Below are 20,535 nucleotides of genomic sequence, written 5' to 3'. Positions count from 1 at the left end.
GTGGCCCAGTTGTCTAAGGCGCCGCGATTCGCTGTGCAGAGTCGACTTCCTTTGGGCACGCCAGAAACCTGATTGTGGGTTCGAATGCCGATTATGTTTCTAGGTTTGTTAGCACCATACTCGTGCTCGTGGGTTTCAACGATGCGGTAAACGTCTGAGACCTGCATCACTTCGGGCTTTCCTCCCACATTAAGCTGACACGCCTATGGTCGTGGGTTCGAATCCTGGTTCGCCCCGATTACCTGAGACAGGTTTGTCACTACCAAACCACCGAAGTAATAAACGTCTAAGACCTACATCGCTTCGGACTTTCCTCCCACGTTAAGGTGACACGCCATGATATGCTGTTCAAAGCGGCGTTAAACCCCACTCAGTCAGTTGATCTCACCGCAAGAACAGAACAAGCACAGGCATACACACGCTACACACAAACTCTTCCTGCAGTCGGTGAACCAACAGAAACATTCCAAGAGGTATGCCGTCATTGAAGCATGCAAGCTTATCGTACGTATCTCTACAACGCCCGGCAGTATATGAACTGTACGAGTAAACCAGTTCATGTCTTGTGTAGACCTTTTTTTTATTTCAAGGTCAAACACCGTTTAGCAGCCAAGGAGCACGGATAGTTTAGTGTTAAAAACAGCAAGAAGGTTAATAATTTGGGGAATATGAGATGGAGCCCATAAGCTTGCTTGTTTGTTTGTTGTTTAACGCCGCACTCAGCAATATTCCAGCTATATGACGGTCTGTAAATAATCGAATCTGGACCCGACAATCCAGTGATTGATATGATTTGCCTATGGACCCTTAAAGATCCGGGGTAGAATATTTCTCCCGCAACCATGCTTGCCGTAAAAGGTGACTATGCTTGTCGTAAAAGGCGACTAACGGGATCGGGTGGTCGGGCTCGCTGACTTGGTTGATGCATGTCATCGATTACAATTGCGTGGATCGATGCTCATAATGTCAATCACTGGATTGTCTGGTCCAGACTCGATTATTTACAGACCGCCGTCATATAGCTGAAATATTGCTGAGTGCGGCGTAAAACAACAAACCAACCAATGTAAGAGGCGACTAACGGTATCGTGTGGTCAGACTCGATGACTTGGTTAATGCATGTCATTAATATCATGAGCATCGATCCACGCAATTGGGGTCGATGACATGCATCAACCAGGTCAATGAGCCTGACCACCAGATCCGGTTAGATTTACATGTGATCAAATACTCAAAAGGCGACAATGCTTGTGATAAAGAGACGACTAACGGGATCGGGCGGTCAGGCTCGCTGACTTGGTTGACGCATGTCATCGACCCCAGTTGCGTTGATCGATGCTCATGATGTCAATCACTGGATTGTCTGGTCCAGACTCGATAATTTACAGACCGCCGTCACATAGCTGGAATATTGCTGAGTGCGGTGTTAAACAAACAAACAAACAAACTTGTAGAACAGGACATGCTTAGCCTTTTTTCGAACACCTGGTGTCATCAGTGGTCCGTTGGTATCATTTTCGTCACTTTTTGTTTTTCGCCCATCGAATGGAATCTGTTGAATAGAGGTTCTTGTGTTTTGTCTGGAACAGTGGAGTGAGCCTTGTGGTTAAAGTGCTCGCTCGTCATGCCGAAGACCCGGGTTCGATTCCCCACATGTGAACAATGTGTGAAGCCAATTTCAGTTGTTCCCGTCGTGATATTGCTGGACTATTGCTAAAAGCGGCTAGAAACCTCACTCACTCACTCACTCACTCACTCACTCATGTTTTTTCTAAATACACTTCGGTAAACGAGATGTGACGTGGGCGTCTGTTGAGAAACCTGTCTGTCACATTGTTACCCGATCTGCATCACTAAAAAAAGTACTCACGGAAATGAAAAAAACCTGTTTTTTCGATCTCAGATTTTAAAGAAATGCAGTTAATATACAAAATATATAAATATTCAAAAAACTCAATTAGTACTAATTGGGCCTTGGCACAAATACAGCGTATCAAAGGTTTTTATGTCTTTTTACACGTAAAAGTGTGTAAAAATATGAACAAAACAGGTTATTGTGAAACTGAGCAAAACCAGGTGTTAGTAGTTCAAGGTGAATGTCCATGACCTATGACACCTTGACGACAGGTGAAAACAGGTGCTTGAAACCTACGTGCATGTGATTTGTCAGTGGTTAGTGATTTGTGAGTGGCATTGTGGGATAGTGAATCATCGTCAAAATATCAGAACGTAAAAGTAACATAATCCCTTCTCAAACAACAACTTACATGTCATTATTATTATGAACATAAACATAGCTGTTATTTTCATTGTTGTTTTGATAACTTTTTTTCCAGGCTAATTTGCATAATGCCTATAGCCTGTTTCTGCCATGTCAATTTGGACTTAGTTTTATTTTTGAATGTTGAAAGTGCCTACAAATTACCTCCTGTAAAGTACATTTTGTATTGAGCACTGAGGTAAAACTAGCAAATCGAGACTAGTACTTTTCCAGTTGTATTGTTATTTCGTATTTACATCTACGTAATGCTTTGTGTCGATTATTAAATCCAGCAAAACAGGGTTTTTTCATTTCCATGAGTACTTTGAACCACCCCAGCAATCAGGTGAACCCAGAGCATGGCAGAAGTGGTAACACAGGCAGAATGGAGGAATCATTCACAGAAACCTGTCCCATGCCAATGTAAATAACTCTCGACACACTGCCGCAGTGCTAGTGTAGTCGTCACACCGTGTTGTAAGTGTATTAAATCAACAGTAACACTCTTCTTCCACCATTGCACGAGAAATACATGTGTACCTTACTTTGTCAACAAGCAGGATCTTGTCAGAGAGCCAGTTCTGATGTTGGCAATGTGTCGGGTTTACCACAGCGGGATCCTTATACCCCGTTCACATGCGCCTCTATACATATGTTGGTATATGTGCATACGTGTGTAGAAAAACATACGTGAGTATACTTGTCATGTGAACGCGTTTACTCATGTGTGCATATTTACACCAGGAGCAAATTTGCATCACGTCTGGAGTAGGTGCAAATGTACGTGTACATTTGTACTCTGAGTATATGTTGCAATGTGAACGTTTATGTCAACGTAATTAGAGGATGATCTAATTAATGTCTGTTCTTTTGGCAACACCAAACAAATTGTCAACAATTGCCAACTTTTATGCGTATATACAAAGTTGAGCAGACGGTTTGTTCTTTTGGTTTAAAGGAGTCAAAACTTTGTGTACAAATTAAATCAAACACTTGTTTCCTCTCGCGAAAATTTTCGGTGCAGTAATTATCTTCTCTTTCGACCGCCTCCGTGGTCTAGTGGTAGAGCGTCCGCCCGGAGAACGGAAGGTCCGGGGTTCGATCACCGGCCGCGTCATACCAAAAGACGTTAAAAGATGGTACTTGTTGTTACCCAGTCTGGCGCTCGGCATTAAGGGGCTAAAACAAGGACTGGTGGGCTCGGAGTCAGTATACTGTGTCTGAGTGGGGTCTCCATGTTAAACTGCGGCATGGAATCTCAGTGTGCTAGCACTATAAATCGGCATCAGTCCGGACTAGTACAAGCAGCCACTCACACACACGTGCATGCACGTCGCTATATAAGTGCAATAATCTTGGACGCGACGTTAAACCCCATTTCACTTCACCTCACCTCTTCCCTTTCAACTTTGATTGGAAAACAACCTGTTTTGTGTTGAAAGTCGTGAACAGACTGACGAATATGTGTGCCTTACACAATTTACATACTTTATTTACACACCTAAGATGCTTTTCATGTGAACGCATAGCAAATTTACATATACGCACGTATGTATAGTTACACATGTGCAAAATTGCTTACGTTAGTAAATGTTGTGCATGTGAACGGGGTATTAGTGTAGTGGATAGAGGGTCTGGCGGAGAGTGGAAGGTCGGTGGGTCGATCCCCGCCCGCGTCATACCGAAAGTCGTTGAAAGGTGGTAATTGTTGTTTCCCTGTCTGGCGCTTGGGACTAAAACAAGGACTGATCGGCTCGGAGTCAGCATACTGTGTCTGAGTGGGGTATTCATGTTAAACTGCGACATGGTATCGCTGGGCTAGCACTATGAAACCGAAATTATTCGGGACAAGTACAAGCAGATACGCGCACGTAAAAATATGTTATTAAATTAGGGTTTTTTTGTTTTTCTGACGATTCAACGAAATTCAACTTAATTTTTTTAATGCGAACAGAATACACTTACACCTCGTTAGCTCGAAGACACCGGGTATCATAAAAAACGAGAGCGCCATCGTGGTCTAATGGTAGAGCGTCCGCCCGGAGAGCAGAAGGTCCTGGGTTCGATCCTCGGCCGCGTCATACCAAAATACGTAACGGTTAAAAGATGGTACTTGTTGATACCCTGTCTGACGCTCGGCATTAGGGGGCTAAAACAAGGACTGGTCGGTTCGGAGTCAGTATACTTTGTCTGAGTGGGGTATTAACTGCGGCGTGGTATCTCAGTGGGCCAGCACTATAAATCGGCATCAGTCCGGACTAGTACAAGCAGCCACACAAACACACACACGTACATGCAGGTCGCTATATAAGTGCAATAATCTTGGACGTGACGTTAAAACCAATTTCACCTCACCTCATAAAAACGCATCTAGTTACCCGTAGTTCAGCATAGTATCGACATTACAGTTATTACAAGTATTATCGATTTAAAAAATTGTCGGGACCATACGATGTTTCTGTTGAAATGATATGATGCGTTGAAGGAGTTGGCATCAAAGACTTGATCATAGGTGAACGGGTTCATTTAACTTTCTACAGTGATATTGTTCAAATGAAGCTGTCAACATGACAAACGTTTCCTCCAGATGGGAGTGACATGTTCTCCTTCATCGTGAGCACCTGGTGTCCGCTGTGTAGCCAGTGATTCACATTGCATGGTAGCACCCGCCCTGATGGGTAGAGCACAGGGCACTGCAGATCACGTATCTAGTGTTGACAGATATATTTACCTTGGATCAGGCGTAGCTCTGTGGATGGAACATGCTTACTGTAAATCCCCGGTTCAAAGATGGCTTTAGATGTAGCAGGTGTTTACATAGGTCACACATGCACGATTCGGGTTTAAAATTAGTTGCTTATATAAAAGACGTACCTCAAGCGCTTGCTTTGGATTAAATGACCTGGTAAAAGTAAGATGCTTTTAGTTGCAGGCATAGTTTATGTAAACGTTAAGTGTTTGACTTGGTCAGTGTATTCTTTGTGTATTTTCACGATCATCTGGTATCATGACTGTTTGATGGTGACTCCAATACGCATGATCATGGTATATACTGAACACAAAAAGTTACGGATCATGGAAAGTTTGTGAACCTTTATTAGTGTACAAATATCCCCAAGACTATTCATGATTCCTAACGTTTTTGTTCAGTACAGTTGGAATTGAAGAATGGATAACTCTTATAATTATGGAAAGCGTTTTGTCGCTTTTTTTATTTCAAAACGCGTACTTTGCTTATATTGTTTGCTTAAAATAGCAAAGTGTATCTATCATATGTCGAGTTCATCAATTTCAAGGGTAGCTTTTGAATCTAGAACGTGAGCATCTGCCCGTCTTAGGTCACACTAACATTTAAAGTTACCTCATTTAAAAGATATATCGATATGTCTACAAACAAAATAATCCGAATGTAGCCCAGAACAAAGCTTAATTTCAGAGCTGAGGCAATCTAGACTTGCCAAATGATCTAGACGTCAGTTGGATTAGTTTTTTAATTTATTCTCTTGGATCTAGGAGACAGGCTAGTCTGGTGTGCTCAGCGTGAAAACAACATTTTATAATCTGTATCATACTTTGATGGACTGGGGTCTTTTTTATCCGAGTCGACCATGAATGAACATGGCATATCTTCCTGGGAACACTGCACAGGTCTCTTGTTAAAGATCGCCACCGTGGTCTAGTGGATAGATCGTCCACCCGGGGAACGTAAGGTCGGTGGTTCGATTCCCTGGTCGCGTCATTCCGAGAGACGGTGGGCTCGGAGTCAGGATGCTTTGTCCGAGTTTGGTATCCATGTTAATCTGAATCGTGGTATTTCAGTTTCTCACACACACACACACACACACACACACACACACACACACACACACACACACACACACACACACACACACACACACACACACAGAAACACACACACAGAAACACACACACACACAGAAACACACACACACACAGAAACACACACAAGCCTGATTCTTGAGAGTTTTTGGACTACGTCCTGCCCACCATGAATTACAGGGTATTTTCGTTATATTACTTATATGGTGGATTATTGCTGACGTGGCGTTAAACAACATTCACTCATTGTCAATATTACCGTATCGAACGCATCACCCACTTGACTAGCATACACGTGAGGCACCAAGCACTTCAAAATGAAATAAAATAAGAATATTTGTTTATGACGTCTATAATCAATACAGTGTTAACGTTGTAAGGGTGTATATGTTAGCGTTTCGGTAGTTAACCTTATTCGGCCTACTATTCCCGGAGCAAAGCAAAGAAAGTACTCATTCATAGACTTTAAGTGCCATTAGAGAGGAGTACGTGGAAATGTGTTAATGGGGCGATTTACGGAATCCAAGTTGTGCTCGTTATTCTCTTTTTGTACCCCAGAACAGTATATGGTCTCAAACGGCAGGGTAGCTTTGTGGTTAAAGCGTTCACCTGTCACAGAGAGGACCCGGTTCGATTCCCACGTTGGTACAACGAGTGAATCTCATTCTTGTAGTCCTCCCGTCTGTGATATTTACGGAATGTTACAGCGGCGTAAAACTACAGTCAACTGGCTTCCACACTCGGACCGCCTCCGTGGTGTAGTGGCTACAGTGTCTACTCGGAGAGCGGAAGGTCGGCGGTTCGATCCCCGGCCGCGTCATACCACACGACGTTAAACGATGGTGCTTGTTGTTACCCTGCCTGACGCTCGGCACTGAGGGGACAAAACAAGGTATCCATGTTTGACTGCGACATGGCATCTCTGTGGGCCAGCACAATAGAACTAGCAGTAGTTCGAACAATTACAATCTCACACACACACACACACACACACACACACACACACACACACACACACACACACACACACACACACGTGCATGCACGCCGCTATATAACTGCAATAATTTTTACCATATTTCACCTAACCACTTTGGATAGCAGATACATCGTTATCGCCCAAAACCATCTTCCTGAGGAGGTATCGCTTGGAAAAGCTTGAATAATGCTTCTGGATGATAAAAATAAAATTTCGCCATCGCGGCTTCTGATATGAAACACATTAACACCAGCCGATACAAATTTAAAAGTTTATAATTCTTTATCGTCTCGTGTTGATATATTTGATATCTAAAGTAGGAGGGTAAAATTCTCTACGAACCCTACGCGGGTCATGGCGTCTCGGTGTCGCTTGTACGTGCTTAAAACGATCCGATAACCCAGACAGAGCCACGTGTTGCATTGATGGGACTCGTGAAGATCCGGGGTAGAATAGGTCTTCAGCAAGCCATGCTTGCCATAAAAGGCGACTAACGGGATCGGGTGGTCAGACTCGATGACTTGGTTGATGCATGTCATCGTATACCATTTGCGTGGATCGATGCTCATGATATCAAACACTGGATTGTCTGGTCCAGACTCGATTATTTACAGACCGCCGTCATATAGCTGGAATATTGCTGGGCGCGGCGTTAAACTACAAACAAACAAACAAACAAAGCCTTAATGGATGGAGCAGAAACAGATTGGTTACAGTTGTTGACCTGACGTGAGCAACCAGTCACTGTGACAAACTGTTACATCGACATTGGCTTCTTTTCAGTGGAATTGATACATTTCCAAAGTGCGTTTGTCTTGAATGCAATGCCTACATGAGCATGCTGTTAGCGAAGATAATCACGTTGAGATATATCTCCTGTATGTATCTCAAGCGCAACGGGCGATAACGCTGACAGGAAGGTTTTTTTTGGAACATAGTGATATTGAAAAAAGTCCAATCTTCTTTAAAGCAACGATCCATGCTTTACAGACTGAGAGAATGCACAAAGGTCGCATTGAAGCAAAGGGTTTAATTGTTCTTTCTAATTGTTTCAGAAATGGAGTCGGAGTGGCGTTATTCAGTGGAGCTGTCGGGACTGGCACGGGCTCGGAAGGAACAGACGTAGGTAGTAGATGTAATACTACCGTTATGTCTCAGCTGGGGTGTGTGATTGCTTGTACTTGTCCTACACATGTACGCGACAGAGACTTGCACCTGTATGAGAATCGTAACACGGAGCATCTTCCCGAGGCAAGGGAGTTAACTGACTGGAAAAGTCCAGTTTCCACGATTGGTGAACTTGGCTTGATTTATGGAGTTATATTTTGGCTGGACCAACGAGTCCATCAAAATCGCGTAACGAAATCGACATCCGCTTCGTAAACTGCCTGATTTGCAAAGCATGTGTACCGCCAACTCGGCGTCAACAGATATCTTTAAAAATCTTTTCATGTTTTCAACAAGGCGCTCTCGTGATTTCATGCACTTCGGAAAGTAAAACCCCTTTTATCACAATATAGATCTTGATTATCGATCAGACCGCCTTGACTAGGCGCGCCGCCATTTTGTTTGAAGTAAAGCAAGTGATATGAGAGGTGGAATCTGATTGGTCATTAGGAGGGACATAGAAGGCACATGACTCGAAATAGCCACTGGTGTCGCTACAAGCGAGCCCAGCCTAGTTCGACAAGGGTGGAAACTGGACTTTTACATTTTTAACTCTCTTGCCTTGGGAAGATGAACACAATGCAGAATAGCCCAGCCAAGGAAACAGCAGAACGCCCAACTTCCAACACGTTCAGTTAGACGGATTTGTGTAGATAATCTATGTTGTTGAGTGAGTGAGTGAGTTGGGGTTAACGCCGCTTTTAACAGTAGTACAGTTATATCGCGGCGTGTCAGCTTATTGTGGGAGGAAAGCCCGAAGTAATGCAGGTCTCAGACGTTTACCACTTCGGTGAAACCGACGAGCACGGGTATGGTGCTGACAAACCTAGAAACCTAATCGGGGCGAACCGGGATTCGAACCCACAATCATAGGTTTCTGGTGTGCCCAAGGACGCAACTCTGCACAGCGAATCGCGGCGCCTTAGACGACTGGGTCACCTGTGCCCTCTCTATGTTGTTGAACGGCACACCATTATATCTCGCCTCTGCTGGTATATATATATCCCCAGGCTGTGTCATTAACGTGTGTTGTCTAGTAGGCACTGATTAATTTACAGCCGTTCTCGTATTCAAATACCCGTGTTTTTACATTCTTCGTACACAAATGCCAAGTGACTTTGGAAGAATTCCACTCCTCTCAAGACATTTGTTCCTATACCGATTGGTTCGCTTCTACATAAATCTGGACTTTAAGAACCTGTAAGGTGAACACGAGAAGGTGAATTATTCATGGTGAGGTGAGGTGAAATGGGATCCGACAAGTCCTTGTTTTATCCCCTTATTACCGAGCGCCATGTCAGGATAAGAAGTACCATCGTTTAACGTCTTTTGGTATGACACGTTTGATTTTGACGCTGTTCATAGTGGTGTGCACCTAACATAGAAATACAAAGTTCCGAATCCCAAGTCCATGGTGTTGTTTTGATAGCTCAATAACTGCTCTTGTATACGGACACGCAGATGAGATAGAAATTCTCTCATCAAGTTGGACTTAAATTACCAGTCAGATGATTCGTTCTTTCAAATTTGTGGGGTCAGGGGGATTTGTCATCTTCCGATGACTCTTGTTATATTTTATTATGATAATTTTAAAACTATTTCTTGTATAAATTTCAGAGACGAGATGTTAGTAATTATTTGTTTTGTTGCATTTTCGTTGACAGATCCTTCCCAGGACCAGAAGCAATGTAATTAGTTTCGTCTGTCTTGTTTCAGCTGAATGAGATAACAGACCCATTCCACCTCTTCAAGGCTCGTGAACCAGTTGCTACTTACAATCAGAAAAATATCTGCAGCAGCAATGTATTTAGAACAATGTGTAGCTGATACGTTGAGTCTGTGAAATATCTTTTTTTTAAATAAATTCTTTCTGCTTTTCGTGAAAAGGAATATCAAAATAGAACCTTCAGTAAGTATGGGAGCCTGTGCGTTCCAGTCCCCACATCGCTGCGCAGAGTTGCATTCCGTATAGCTGTCAGGATCCGCTGGTCTCGGGTTCGATTCTAAGATTCGCCCCTGGTCTGTCAGCACCTTATCCACACTTGCAGGTCTCACGTACTGGTACCCATCTACGACCTGCATCACTTTAGGCCCCATCAGGCCGTCAATCCGTCATCTTGATGAACTAGATTTCAAAGCAAGTGTTAAACCGGCTAAAGCACTGAATTCAAACATATTGTTTATTCATGGCAAACTGAGAGGTCTTAGACCCATAGTTCAACATAATTAAACTAAAGCTCTCACACTTAAATGTTTTCTATTCCTGATCATGTCAGAGGCGCTTATCATCCACACGACAGACATGAAGACGCCAGTGTTTAGAACGAATGGAGCGAGATATCTCTATATTTGTCGTCATTAGATATATTTCTTCATTGGATATACAAATTTCCATTTTCCTGAAAACAAGAACTGTATATCTGAGTATGCTAGAATACCCGCATTCCTTGCAGAATGTCTTCATGTGTAAGGCGACTGAAGACCTCAGAATGGGACCGTATACAGTGAAACCTGGTTAACTCGAATTCCTTGAACATATTGTTTAAACAATTTAATTATCCGCACTACGCTTGTCTCTAGGACTTCGAGTAAACAAGACTTCACTGTATATTAAAGTGCCGGAATAAACACCGTACTCTTTACGCTATAGTAAAGCCACAATCGTTGTTTAGTATTTTTGTTATTTTCCCCAAATCTTCTATTTCTATACTTGCTTTACAGTTATGGATGCAATGAACGTTCATCTGTTGTTGTTTTAATGTTCTTGTTTGTTGCGTCGTTTTGTCTGTTAAAGTTTTGTGTTTCTAAAGTGATGCCCCTTTGACAAGCTCAATATATGTTTCGTTGTCAAAAAGTATAATACGAGTAATATATACATATATATATTATTTATTTCATATCAATTTCGACTTTGTTCTTCCAGATGATCATGAGGTAACGAATGTTGTTTCATTTCTTATACAACTAATCCCTGAAATATTATCAAGTTTATGTTCGTAGTGTCATCATAACGTGTACAATTGACATGACATAATCTGATTTGCTGAACAGACAAAAGTTCGTGAAGTGCATGTTTATATGAGTTGATGAAAAAATACAATGACACCTCGTTAATTTGAATCCCTTTAATCCGAAACATCATTTAAAACGACGTGACTTCATATCTACGGAATCGTGGATAATGTGGTATAATACTCTTTGTTTATCTCGAAATAATCTTAAATAATAATATGTGCTATCTTATTGACAACTGTTTCGAACTACGGTACCTGTTTTCGTTGGTTCCAGAACTTTAAATGAACGGGGATTTATTGAATTTAGTGTTTTGAAATGTATTGGTATGTTTTTATGCATTTACTTTATGAAACATAATTTAGATATAATTGCCAAATATGAAGGATATTTGAAAATGTAGAGCAGTAGGTTGTAACTGTAAGAACAGGAAGTTAACAATCTACATTGTCGTTTATAGCCACCATGTATATAATGTACATTTGATATGTAAATATTTGTATATCGTTCTTTTTACTGCAAATTGCAGGTTGAATTGCATTTATTATATCTATCTAATTTTTTTACTGGGGCCAGCCACCCAAAAGTCCACCTCTCCTTTCATAAATGTGAAAGTGCTAATACGTGTGCCCCTCTGACGTCATCTCTTTTGTTGTGTACGTCAGCTGTTAACTCAGTTACAATCTCATACAGTATTATAGGAACTGAGTGTGAGTAAGTCTTGTTATGAAATGAAAAAAACACACTTTGAAAAGCGGTATTTTGAATGAAATCTATGTGTTCCCAGTCAATGAGGGACCGGTCAATATAATCTGGTCGAAGGTGTTTTTTTGCTGGGATGGTATTTCAGTTCTAACATATTATAAAATTGCATGGTTTCCTTAAAACACTGACCCAGTATCAACAAAAGTTTCTGATGAGTTAAAAATCAAAAATATTTGTCAACGACGAAAAAAATAAATGATCGGTCCCTCGGGTAGGACCGGGGTTCAATAACGCCTGAAGCATGTATATGTGCAGCAGATGTTCTGGTTCCCTTTAAAGAAGACATAGCAACACGCAACCCGACACTGGCTGAAATATTCCGACTGGGAGTCCAACATGACAGACTCACACCCAGCGTTCATTAATTAGATGTCCTAATACTCCATCTCACTCTTTCTATTTGTACAGCACTTTACAATAAACTGTTCAAGAAAACATCTTGTCAATCAGTTTCCAAGGTCTTGTCTTTGTATAGCTACCGGATGCTGGTAGAGGCTCGACACACTCACAATAGAGAAGTCGCGACGTTACAGAAAATTGACATCTAAAGAATACGTACCGTATATTCCCCAACTGATACTTAGGCTACACAACATGCAGAGTAAGTGAGGTTTTACATCACATTCAGCAATATTCCAGCTGTTCGGTGACACCATTCAAGGGGTTGACGCATTCTATCTTGTTGAGACTCGAACCCGGACCTTGGATGTGACGAGGTAACGCTTTAATCACTAGCCTATTCCGTCGCCCGAGAAAGGTTCGTTCGTTGGTTCGTTTGTTGTTTAACGCCGCACTCAGCAGTATTCCAGCTATATGACAGCGGTCTGTAAATAATCGAGTCTGGACCAGACAATCCAGTGATTAATATCATGAACATCGATCCACGCAATTGGGATCGATGACATGTATCAACCAAGTCAGCGAGCTTGACCACCCGATTCCGTTAGTCGCCTTTTACGGCAAGTATGGGTTGCTGAAGACCTATTCTACCCCGGGATCTTCACGGGTCTCCCGAGAAAGGGTTGAGTACTACAGTGAGATGAGGGGATCAATAACGCCGAAGTCCAGAGCCTTAATAATCGAGTCGTGACAATCCAGTGATTCATTGCATAAGCACGATGACACACACTCAGCCCGGCCGAGTGACCGCCCAACGTCCATTGTAGGCGACGACCGCCTCCGTGGTCTAGTGGTAGAGCGTCCGCCCGGAGGTCCGGGGTTCGATCCCCGGCCGCGTCATACCAAAAGACGTTAAAAGATGGTACTTGTTGTTACTCTGTCTGGCGCTCGGCATTAAGGGGCTAAAACAAGGACTGGTCGGCTCGGAGTCAGTATACTGTGTCTGAGTGGGGTATTCATGTTGAACTGCGGCATGGTTTCACAGTAGGGCCCTCTATAAATCGGCATCAGTCCGGACTAGTACAACGAGCCACACACATGCATGCAATACAAGTGCAATAATCTTGGGAGCGACGTTAAACCCCATTTCTCCTGTAGTCGACACGCAAGGGTGCTGGGGACGTACTCTGTCCAGGAATTCCCCTGGGGAGGCAAGAGGTGGATCAGGCGAGGTGAAATGACTTTAATGTCGCGTCCTAGATTATTACACTTATATAGCGACGTGTAGGTGTTGGTATGATCAAGCCACCGACCTTCCGTTCTCCAGGCTGACGCTCTATCCACTAGATCACGGAGGCGGTCGGACGTCAGAGACATGAATGAATAAATGAATGAATGAATGAATGAATGAATATATACAATAACGTGGGTATGTGTTAAGGATGTCGTCACTTCAACAACAGTAGCTCCACAAACTATGACGATATATGAACAATTATGTTTGCGAAACTAAATTTTAAAATGTAAAAACGTCTTGGCACTTGAGAGAGAGTGAATGTTTTAACGCCACACCCAGAAATAGTTTAGCTACATCACGGCGGCCTCTAAATACTCTAAATATGCCGATTTATAGTGCTAGCTCACTGACATACCATGCCGCAGTTTAACATGAATACTCCACTGAGACACAGTATACTGACTCCGAGCCCACAAGTCCTTGTTTTAGTCCCTTAATGCCGAGCACCAGACAGGGTAACAACAAGTACCATCTTTTAACGTCTTTTGGTACGACGCGGCCGGGGATCGAACCCCGGACCTTTCGCTCTCCGGGCGGACGCTCTACCATTAGACCACGGAGGCGGTCACGAGTCAGGACACGATGACATGCAATTAACCAAGTCACCGAGCTACCACCTGATTTAGTCACCAAGTTAGTCAGCTCATACGACCAGCTGGAAAGGCCTTGGATACCGTTAGCTTGGGGGACAAGATGTCTCCCTAGTGACAAGCTATTCGGCGGTAAAGGAGAGCAGCGCTCTGATTGGTTGTGTTGGTTAAACGGTATTCATAACCACAACGCTGACACGTTTAAATAATATTTAGAGTGAGTGAGTGAGTATGGTTTTACGCCGCTTTTAGCAATATTCCAGCAACATCACGGCGGGGGACGCCAGAAAATAATATTTAGAACAAAATTGATGAGGTCATCATGACAGTCTGACATCCGGTGTGCGCGCACCGACCAAAGCTTCCCGTCCTACTGTAAAACTTGTTTTTCAGTGGCTTCACAGTACATTGGTGAATAAGAAATTAATGATTAATAATAATAGATTAAGAGCTACTATCACATGACTCAGGGCATTACTCGGGGATGTTCATGTTCTTTGTACAGTGAAACCTCGATAGACAGGACCCCGTTAAACCGGAAATGACACGGTTTATACGAATACTAGGTGACATATTGAAAACACGGTTGATTATGCGCATTAACAGGTTTTCACTGTATATTCCAAAGAAGTAAGTGGTAAATAGCTTTCCTTCTTCGTCAAACCCAAAAAAACGCGAAAAGATGGTACTTCTTGTTACTCTGCCTGGAGTATGCACCTAGCTATTTAAGAGCAATAATCTTTCAACTCGACGTTGAAACCCCAATTCACCTCACCTTTCACGTCATGCTGACACGTAGGGATATTACTGAAATTTATTTAAATCAAAGCGGCGTAAAATCAAACACGCTCACTCACTCTCCGAACACCGGTTTGTGATGGTAATATTCCCACGATCTATGCTGAAATGTATCCCCAGTTGCCCAGTCTCCGCCGCTGCCAGATTTCAGCAATCGGTCCTAATTTCATCAAGATCAAGCAAGAGAGTTTTTATAACCCAAGAATGCCTCTAACAATCTTCACTACTGAAACACTCTAAAGGATGAAGACGAAAGCTTTCTACACGAAATAGCTATGTTTGGATGCTATAACATTGAACAGATGTTTCGTATTAAAGACTGCTGCTTGCACCATCTGTTCCGCTGAACTTCAGTGATTGGAGAACGTTTCGTTTAATTACTGTGACCGGATGGCGTTTAATGTGGCCCATTTTCATAACTGCGTTAAATGTTTGATAATGGTAATTATCATATACAGGGAAACATTAGTGGACTCAATTTACTCTCGCAATAATGTCCTTGACGCGAAAGAGGGAAACGTTTATATTTGAAATACGTAGATATTGCGGTCATATGTATTTTGAAAAACGAATTAATGAGAATTTCCGAAATTCACGACCTTGACAAAACATGACACAAGTATGACACGCGATGATGGATCTCCGTTTCAACGAAACCAAATGAGTTTTGTTCATGTTTTTACGACATTCCTACATTGTGGAGTGTTCTATGACTGAATACATTGCCAGATCGTAGCTGGTGTCGAATATCGTTTTGAAAAGAATTATTGTATGGCGGAAATATTTTGGTGTCAAAATCCGCCTGCAGCAGACGAAGAGTACAGAGGCCTCAATGACCTCAGTGACCTCAATAAAGATGTGGTTGTTAAACAACCGCTAACGAGACGTCCTGCTTGACACCCAATCCTCATTTTACCCATTGGACACCCAAACAACATTTCACCGTGGTGGACACCCAATCAACATCTGACCCACTGGACACCCAATCAACACCTGACCGTGCTGAACACCCAAACAACATCTGACCCACTGGACACCCAAATAACATCTGACCCACTGGACACCCAATCAACACCTGACCGTGCTGAACACTCAAACAACATCTTACCGTGCTGGACACCCAATGAACATCTGACCCACTGGACGTCCATTCAACATCTGACCCGCTGGACGTCCAATCAACATCTGACCGTGCTGGACACCCAAACAACATCAGACCCGCTGGACACCCAATCAACATCTGACCCGCTGGACACCCAATCAACATCTGACCCACTGAACGTCCAATCAACATCTGACCCGCTGGACGTCCAATCAACATCTGACCCGCTGGACACCCAATCAACATCTGACCCGCTGGACACCCAATCAACATCTGACCCGCTGGACACCCAATCAATATCTGCCTGTGCTGGACACCCAATCAACATCTGACCCGCTGGACACCCAATCAACATTTGACCGTGTTGGACACCCACTGAACGTCTGACCCGGTGGACACACAGTCAATATCTTAGTCGCTTCAAACTCCTGTTAAACACGTTCCTCTTTTATTCCTAAATGAACTGGATTGTAGCAAGCTCATTTTGTTGGCATCGTTTGGTTTGCCTGGAGAATTAGTTTGGCAGTAAAACCAAGGTTAAGTTAACCTTACAAAACAAACAACTTTCCCTGATACAGTTACAAACATGATTATCCTGTTATCAATATCCGTTGTAGGAATTATATTTTCAATTACAGAATGAAGAAACGCAGGAAAGCCAAAAGGATTCAACACTATCTGATCTCAAAGTGTTAAGCTGCAGTTATTAAATTATCTGCTTGTTGGTTTTTAAAATTCTGGTGAGATTGCCAGGCCTTGATACCGACTACTTCCGTACACTGCGTGTGTCCATATAGCATGAGGAACTGCATTCAGCAAGAACAAAATTATGTTTTAAAAAAGATAACTCTTTAGCCTTCGTGCCATCATCAACGCGCCATAATCATTGTGCCACATCATTGTGTCACCGTCATTGTGCCACATCATTGTGCCACCGTCATTGTGCCACGTCATTGTACCACCGTCATTGTGCCACCATCACTGTGCCACCATCATTGTGACACATCATTGTGACACCATCATTGTGACACATCATTGTCACCGTCATTGTGCCACATCATTGTGCCACATCATTGTGCCACCATCATTGTGCTACCATCATTGTGCCACCAACATTGTGCCACCATCACTGTGCCACCATCATTGTGACACATCATTGTGCCACCATCACTGTGCCACCATCATTGTGCCACCATCATTGTGACACATCATTGTGCCACCATCACTGTGCCACCATCATTGTGTCACCACCATTGTGCCACCATCACTGTGCCACCATCATTGTGACACATCATTGTGCCACCATCATTGTTACACATCATTGTGTCACCGTCATTGTGCCACATCATTGTGCCACCATCATTTTGCCACATCATTGTGTCACCGTCATTGTACCACCGTCATTGTGCCACATCATTGTGTCATCGTCATTCTGTCACCGTCATTGAACCACCGTCATTGTGCCACCACCATCGTGTTAGCATCATTGTGCCACCATCATTGTGCCATCATCATTGTGTCACCATCATTGTGCCATCATCATTGTACCACATCAATGTGCCACCATCACTGTGCCACAATTAGTGTGTCACCATCACTGTGCCACCATCATTGTTCCACCATCACTGTGCCACCATCATTGTGTCACCATCACTGTGCCACCATCATTGTTCCACCATCACTGTGCCACCATCATTGTGTCACCATCACTGTGCCACCATCATTGTTCCACCATCACTGTGCCACCATCATTGTGTCACCATTAATGTGCCACCATCATTGTGTCACCATCACTGTGCCATCATCATTGTGTCACCATCACTGTGCCACCATCATTGTGTCACCATCACTGTGACATCATCATTGTTCCACCATCACTGTGCCACAATCATTGTCACCATCACTGTGCCACCATCATTGTGTCATTATCATTCTGCCATCATCATCGTGCTACCATCAGTGTGCCACCATCATCGTGTCAGCATCATTGTGCCACCATCATTGAGCCACCATCATTGTGCCACCATCACTGTGTCACCATCATTGTGCCACCATCATAGTGTTACCATCATTGTGCCACCATCATTGTGCCACCATAATTGTGCCAACATCATCGTGTCACCATCATTGTGTCACCATCACTGTGTCACCATCATTGTGCCACCATCATTGTGCCACCATCACTGTGCCACCATCATTGTGCCACCATCATTGTGTCACCATCATTGTGTCACCATCATTGTGCCACCATCACTGTGTCACCATCATTGTGCAACCATCATTGTGTCACCATCATTGTGCCACCATCATTGTACCACCATCATTGTGCCACCATAATTGTGCCAACATCATCGTGTCACCATCACTGTGAAACATCATTGTGCCACCATCATTGAGCCACCATCATTGTGCCACCATCATTGTGCCACCATCATTGAGCCACCATCATTGTGTCACCATCACTGTGCCATCATCATTGTTCCACCATCACTGTGCCACCATCATTGTGTCACCATCACTGTGCCATCATCATTGTTCCACCATCACTGTGCCACAATCATTGTCACCATCACTGTGCCACCATCATTGTGTCATTATCATTGTGCCACCATCATTGTACCACCATCATTCTGCCACCATCATTGTGCCAACATCAACGTGCCACCATTACTGTGTCACAATCATTGTGCCACCATCACCATCACTGTCCAGTCAACCTACACCACCACGCACAACGCCACCTGCAACACAACCTATATGTAATTTCGTACGACTCGATGGATTTTCGATACGCCCAACTAATAAAAAGATCGATTACCAACTCTTCTTTAACTCTTTGAAGAGAGAGAGTAAGGTTTTACGCCGATTTTTTGCAATATTCCAGCAATATCACAGCGAGGGACACCAGAAATGGGCTTCACACATTGTACCGATGTGAGGAATCGAACCCGACGAGCGAACGCTTTAGCCACGAGACTACCCCACCGCCCCTTTAACACAATTAAAGCAGTGGTGTTCAAGGAGGTTTCAACGTCGGTACATGCACCAACGTTACTACTTCCTCAACATCGAGGGGCGGTGGGGTGACCACGTGGTTGAAGCCCATTTCTAGTGTCCCCCGCCGCGATGTTGCTGGAATATTGATAAAAGCGGCGTGAAACCATTCTCACTCACTCTTCAACATTCACATCATCATCGGGGGCACGGCTGGCCCAGTCGTCTAAGGCGCGCGATTCTCTGTGCAAAGTTGCGTCCCTTGGGCACGCCAGAAACCTATGATTGAGGGTTCGAATCCCGGTTCGCCCCGATTATGTTTCTAGGTTTGTCAGCTCCATACCCGTGCTCGTGGGTTTCACCGCAGTGGTAAACGTCCGAGACATGCATCACTTCGGGCTTTCCTCCCACATTAAGCTGGCACGCCGTGATATAACTGGAATAATGTTAAAAGTGGCGTTAAACCCAACTCACTCACTCACATCATAATCAGCTTATGTGATTGAGATCTGATGGTAACATATTAAAACAGTTGCTAATACGTTGTGGGTGTCACTCTTTTAAACTCAAACTCTAACTAATTGTACAAAATATTTACTGCAAATGATCAATGAATAAAATATGTAAAATCAATCACACAGCATGTTTTAGAATGGATCTGATTTTAAACAGTTTCAAATTTCTTTCTCGCCGGTTAACGGCGTATGTGAAAACTCTCTGCAGCGACGCCATGATGCTAATTACTATACAGATGCCACTTGTACGTGCTGAGTCAGAGCTTACAACCAAAGGTTATTGCACTTGCTGTGAAACATTGCAAAAAACACACAGTGCGGAACGACATCTTGAAATCGACACACTTTTCAAGTCCGTTGGAATGGGACGGTTTTAACACATGGCCGTATGCTGGTGGTTTCATTTGTAATCGACAAATCTACAAACAGGCATTTTCCGGACAGACAAATAACAGAGTAGCTTGTGCATACATAACATACGCTGCCTCATCACAAGATATTGCATCAGCAGGATGTGCCCGGGTGCCCGGGGCTCATGATTGAGTCGGTTGGTGCTGAAATGCAATGATGTATCAACCGTGAGGGACTTCAGTAAATTCACCATTAGGTCTATACCCACAGGCACATGGTGAAAATTGTGCACCTTGCAAATTATATAGTTTTTCATATTCTCTAAAAAATAATCACAATGATGGTGGCAGGATGACGATGACGCAATGATGGAGCCACAATGACGGTGGCACAATGATGGTGGCACAATGACGGTGGCACAATGGTGGTGACACAATGATGGTGGCACAATGGTGGTGGCACAATAATGGAGGAACAGTGATGGTGGCACAGTGGTGGTGGCACAATGACGGTGGCACAATGATGG

At 43.3% G+C, this 20,535-nt stretch overlaps 1 long non-coding RNA gene across 1 annotated transcript; it reads left to right on the top strand.

Moving 5' to 3' along the window:
- Window positions 1–8,128: 8,128 nt before the first annotated feature.
- On the top strand, window positions 8,129–12,475 carry LOC124136084. Its single transcript, XR_006861303.2, has 2 exons — window positions 8,129–8,201; window positions 9,963–12,475. It is a non-coding gene; the product is annotated as an uncharacterized LOC124136084 (long non-coding RNA).
- Window positions 12,476–20,535: the final 8,060 nt, after the last annotated feature.

The sequence above is a fragment of the Haliotis rufescens genome, unplaced genomic scaffold (assembly GCF_023055435.1).
Source record: "Haliotis rufescens isolate VD_foot unplaced genomic scaffold, xgHalRufe1.0.p SCAF_17, whole genome shotgun sequence".
NCBI classification, from domain to species: Eukaryota; Metazoa; Mollusca; class Gastropoda; order Lepetellida; family Haliotidae; genus Haliotis; species Haliotis rufescens.
This window is presented reverse-complemented; position numbering and strand designations above follow the sequence as displayed.